The sequence below is a fragment of the Eptatretus burgeri genome, chromosome 3 (genome assembly GCF_056783735.1).
Source record: "Eptatretus burgeri isolate ZD-2024b chromosome 3, Ebu_testis_v1, whole genome shotgun sequence".
In the NCBI taxonomy this organism is placed as follows: domain Eukaryota; kingdom Metazoa; phylum Chordata; class Myxini; order Myxiniformes; family Myxinidae; genus Eptatretus; species Eptatretus burgeri.
The window spans coordinates 9921928-9926990 of record NC_140963.1 but is presented as its reverse complement, the minus strand read 5'-3'; the positions used below and the strand labels follow the sequence as shown (position 1 = coordinate 9926990).

The window sequence follows — 5063 nt, the reverse complement described above, 5'->3', positions numbered from 1 at the left end:
CCTCTCTTTTTTCTCTTTTTGTCCCATCCTTGCTCTGCTCCCTCTCAATACAGTTGAGCACCCTCCTCCCACACTTCTCTCACTGTCCTCTCCACTCTTTCACTCTCTGTCTGTCTCCGTCTCTGTCTCTGCACATATCCGGATGGTGGTTATTTCTGGACGTTGCTTATCTCCTGACGTGTCTGGACAGAGTTTGTCTCTGGACTTCTCCGGGTGGTATTTATCTCCGGACTTGTCTGGATGGTATTTATCTTCTGACGTGTCCGGATGGTATTTAACTCCGGACATGTCCGGATGGAATTTATCTCTGGACGTGTCCGGATGGGAGTTTGTCCCTGGGCGGAAGTTTGTCACCGGACACTTCCAGATGGGAGTTTTCTTTGGATGTGTCCAAGCAGTATTTGTGTCCAGACGGCCTGGCTCCGGATGCGTCCGGCGGAATTTGTCTCCCGATGTGTCCGGGCGGTGTTTTTCTCCAGGCCGTATTTATAGTATGACCGGTATAAAATTGATTTTAGACATGATTTTGTTTCCATCTTCACTGTTATTCCATGCACAATCATTTTTGATGAAATTGTATGAATCGTAATTAACGCTCCACTTAACGTAATTAACGTAATTAAAGACCTCAATCCGACCTTGACTGGGTCTCTCATAGGGTCCTGTCTGCAGCCCTGATCCCCGCTTCGGACTCTGCTCCACTCGACCCAGGCTCCTTCGCAGACACGGTCTCCACGCAGACGGCCGTGGACCGAGCCGCACGACCATTGACAGGTGCCGCTGAAAATGTTTGACAAAGAGGTTGATTATAGTGCGCATAAAAGCATGGAAGCCGATTTTTGATTTTCGAAAAAAAAATACATATAAATATTTTTCGGATTTTTTCAAAAAATTCAAAGTCCCGTTGCTAGGCAACAGTGGCGTCCATAGCAATGGTGCTCAAAAGCATACAACTAGATCCTGGTATGAACCTACCAGAGTCATTCCATCTGAAATCACCAAATTTAAGAAAATGTTCCCAGTTGGCCCCCTCAGATTTACTTTAAACTTTCATAAAATAGTTCCCAGGTTTCAAAATGAAGATGCGTAAAATTTTAAGTCCATAGATGCGGTCAATTCCGAGATATTAAGGGTTGAAAATGTGGATGTGGCCCTATTTTTATGGTCGTTGCGAGCATCACAAAATTAACGGCTACTTTTAAACTCCCACAACTTTTTAAATATTAATGCTAGAGCCTTCAACTTTTCAGAGATTATTCTTCTATAACTGCTCTGTAAGAAACAAACATAAAATGGAGTATACCTCTATTAAATTTTATGACCTGATCAGTTGAAATCCAGAAAAAAATGTTTGATTTTGTATGAAGACCCAACTTTGATACACCATATATTTTTATTGACCTATCCCATCAGCTTGAATTTTTTTCATGTAATAATAGTGTAGTAGATAGTAGAAAAATCGTGCAAATTATGATACAAGCATCAAATTTGGCATTTCTGTTCTGCAGGGCTTTCTGATCAAATCTGCCTGATTGGCCATTTGAACATCCAAGATGGCGGCCATTTTTCAAGATGGCCGCCAAGTTAGCCTCCCAAAGTTGACTTTTTGCTTAGAAGTATTTCTAGTTGTCCGATTTGCATGATCGAAGTGTGGATTCCTATATTTTCAAGCCTGCTGGAGTGGATTTTCCTGTTTTTAAAGCCCCTGACACACACCTTTCCTGATTTTGCACATTTGTTTATGATTTTCATACGTTTGCATGACTTAACATGTATGTAGTAGTAGCTACTTATGCATGGGGTGTAGGGATGTAGTGTTAGAGGTAGTACCTTTGTTTCAGCAGTCAGCCACATCCCTTGGATGGACTACTGGCACTGGTCCTCATCACTGGCCCAACTCTCATCTATGGCTCCAAGAAGTTGCTAGTGCACGGCATCGGCCACACCCTGGTAAACCGCGTTGGCTCGCGGGCTAAACTAGATGAGGGTAGCACACAGAAGGTCTCTGCGTGTGATGGAGTACATCGAGCTCCAAATTTTCGAAGTGCACGAAGTTGATGAAACAGATGTGCTGATTGAATCCAGGCCACTTACCAGTCCTTTAATCAACATTTCCAGTTCATCGCCAAGTAAGAATTTATTGAAGGAGTGATTGTCGGGCACTACGAAGGCACATTGGTGACATCGCTGCTGTGAAACTCAGCATGGGGTTCAGTGTCAGCTAAGTAGGAATTGTATGTTGGCATCATTGTTGGCATCATACTGCAACAACTGACTAGTGTCCCAAATGTTGCCTAATCAACCCCGGATCAGTTAGGCAGCTGCACCTGAATCGACAGGACGTGCCAGCGTGGGAGAGCTGAGCCAAGGATAACGGGGTTTTAGTTATCTTGATGGTGTACAGATCGCACGGGACTTATGACACTGGATGAACGATCAGACTACGTGTAGGTCAGATGCATAAACCTAGTTGTATCCCATACAGGAAAGTGTCCATTATACATGTACAGGGCGGTAAAAGGATAAACCCTCGACCCTGAACGTCTTACTGGCCATGGACGCGAGTTCTACTGGTAAATCATGGAACACTGTCTGGACCAAGTGTTGCCTAAGTCACATTTGCTCTACGGCGAGGATACGGCGGCCGTACGCCCTCTGAATTGACGGAAACGTGCGGCGGCCGCAGAGTTTCTGAGGTGGCCTCAGGGTGGCCCTACACCGTATGGCTATATTTTACAGGTCGTAGGGTCGCCATGGAATTATAATGCAGAGTTATAACTTTTTTCATTTCTACGTTCACCGTAGCAATTCGACAAGCCGAAAAAAAAAAAAACTGGTAAAAAAAAAAATAAAAACCCATTCGTTACCGTCTGTCTGGCCGCACGTTCGCCTTAGGGCCCCCTGCGGTCCCCCTGCGGTTGCCTTGCGGGCACCTTGCGTCTGCCTTGAAAATTCTATGGCCGCCGCAGGAACGCCCTAAGGTCACCATGCGACATCAAATCAAAGACCGTACGGCAACCCCACGTTTTCGGTCTCCAAAATTTATAAATACGCCGTGCGGCTCCCTGAAAAATAAATACATATGTGACTGCTACATTGTGTGACCGTGGAAATACTGTGGCCGCCGTATAATTGCTAGTGGCCGTAGATTTTGGAGACCCCACGGCCGCTGTGGCAAATGTGGCCTAGGCCTAAGAAAGAAGATCTAAAGTCCCCCCAGGCCAATCCTGCCAAAGGAGAATTTGATGGGTATATGAACTTGGCAAGGAATATTCCTCTGTTTCACTCACCCAATGCACTACCAATCAAGCTAGACCCTGCAAGACTTGACGAAGGTGGTGGAATAGAGGAAACCTTGAGACAAAACAAGGCACGATATCATGAGAGTTGCAGGCTTCTATTTAACAACACAAAGTTTTACAGAGCTGAAAAAAGATCAATTCCTGCAGGTGCTAGTGATGAGGGCAGTAGAAGTTAGATCCCACGAAAGGTCCAAGAAGCTAAAACACAAGAATGTTTTCTTTGCGAAACCCAAGGGGGTGAGCTTAGAGAAGCAATGACAATGAAATTGAATAAGAGAATAAACAAATGTGCAAAAACACTCAGTGATAGAAAACTCCTTGCCAAACTGAGTGTAGGAGATGTAGCACAAGAACTGAGATATCACCCTGCCTGCTTGGTGGCACTGTATAACCGAGAACGAGACTACCTGAAGACGCAGGAGCAAGAGAAAGCACAGAAGCACTAGAAGGAAGCATATCCAATTGCTTTCTCCGAACTGGTCACCGCCATTAGTGAGATGAAAACTGCCAGTGATTGTACAGAGCCACCCATTTTCTGGCTTGCTGATATGACCATGCTTTACAAGCAGAGGCTGGAGCAGCTTGGTGTTGAATCGCCTGATGTTCATCCTACTCGACTTAAGGACCAGCTGCTTTTTCACATCCCCAAGCTGCAAGCTCATCGCCAAGGACGAGATGTTCTGCTGGCTTTTGAGAATGATGTAGGCTCAATCCTCACACAAGCATCCAAGTAGGGTGAAGCGATCCATCTATCGAAAGCTGCTGGGATAATAAGACGAGACATGCTCCATCAAAAGTCGCATTTCAGCAGCACGTTTCACGACACAGACCTAGAACAGGCTGTACCACCATCACTTCTGCAATTTGTATGCAGGGTCGAACATGGCGCAGACATCAAGTCCCAACTCCAGCATGGAGCATCGAAATCTGACCTTTCTATATCACAGCTCCTGCAGTACAACTGCTTTGCCAAGTACAAGGAAGGAACAGATGTCCACAGGCATTCCAAGGACCGTGAGACACCTTTTGCAGTCTACGTTGGCCTGTATGTATTTGCCAAGACGAGGAAGAGACAACTCATTGAGATGCTCCATGAGAATGGGCTCAGCATATCATACGACAGAGTCCTAGAAGTCTCAGCCCAGTTAGGAGAAGCAGTTGTTACACAGTATGTGGAAGATGGAGTCATCTGTCCCCCAGTCTTGAGAAAGCAGTTGTTCACAACTGCAGCAGTGGACAACATAGATCATAATCCGACTGCGACCACAGCTCAAACATCCTTCCATGGCACAAGTGTGTCCATTTTCCAACATCCAAGCACTGAAAATGCTGGCGATGAACGTGAGCTGCTCAAACTGGAGTCAGAAATGAAGGTGAATAAAGTTCCAGAGCTTCCAGAAGTATTCACCAATGTTCGACCAGCATACATTATGAAAAATCCCAATCCTCCTCCAGTAGCAAGCCAGTCCTTACCAGCACCCGAGTCAATCTGGTCACACTTGAAAGAAGAATATTCTTGGTTGTAGGCAGTGTTCCTCACTGAGGATGTGGCTGATGCAGTCTGCATCACATGGTCAGCCCACCATGTAACACAGAAAAGGAGCCATCCATTTGAAGTGAGCATTTCAGCACTGATGCCTCTGTTGCGAGACCAGGCTCACTCTGTTGCAACGATCACGCATGTCGTGGAGAAGGTCTGTGATACAGTGGCTTTCCTGAACCCAGGGCAGACACCTGTCATTGCTGCTGACCAACCATTGC

General features: G+C 45.7%; 1 pseudogene; it reads left to right on the top strand.

The window, feature by feature from the left end:
- Positions 1-3178: 3178 nt before the first annotated feature.
- LOC147029382 (uncharacterized) lies at positions 3179-4828 on the top strand (annotated as a pseudogene).
- Positions 4829-5063: the final 235 nt, after the last annotated feature.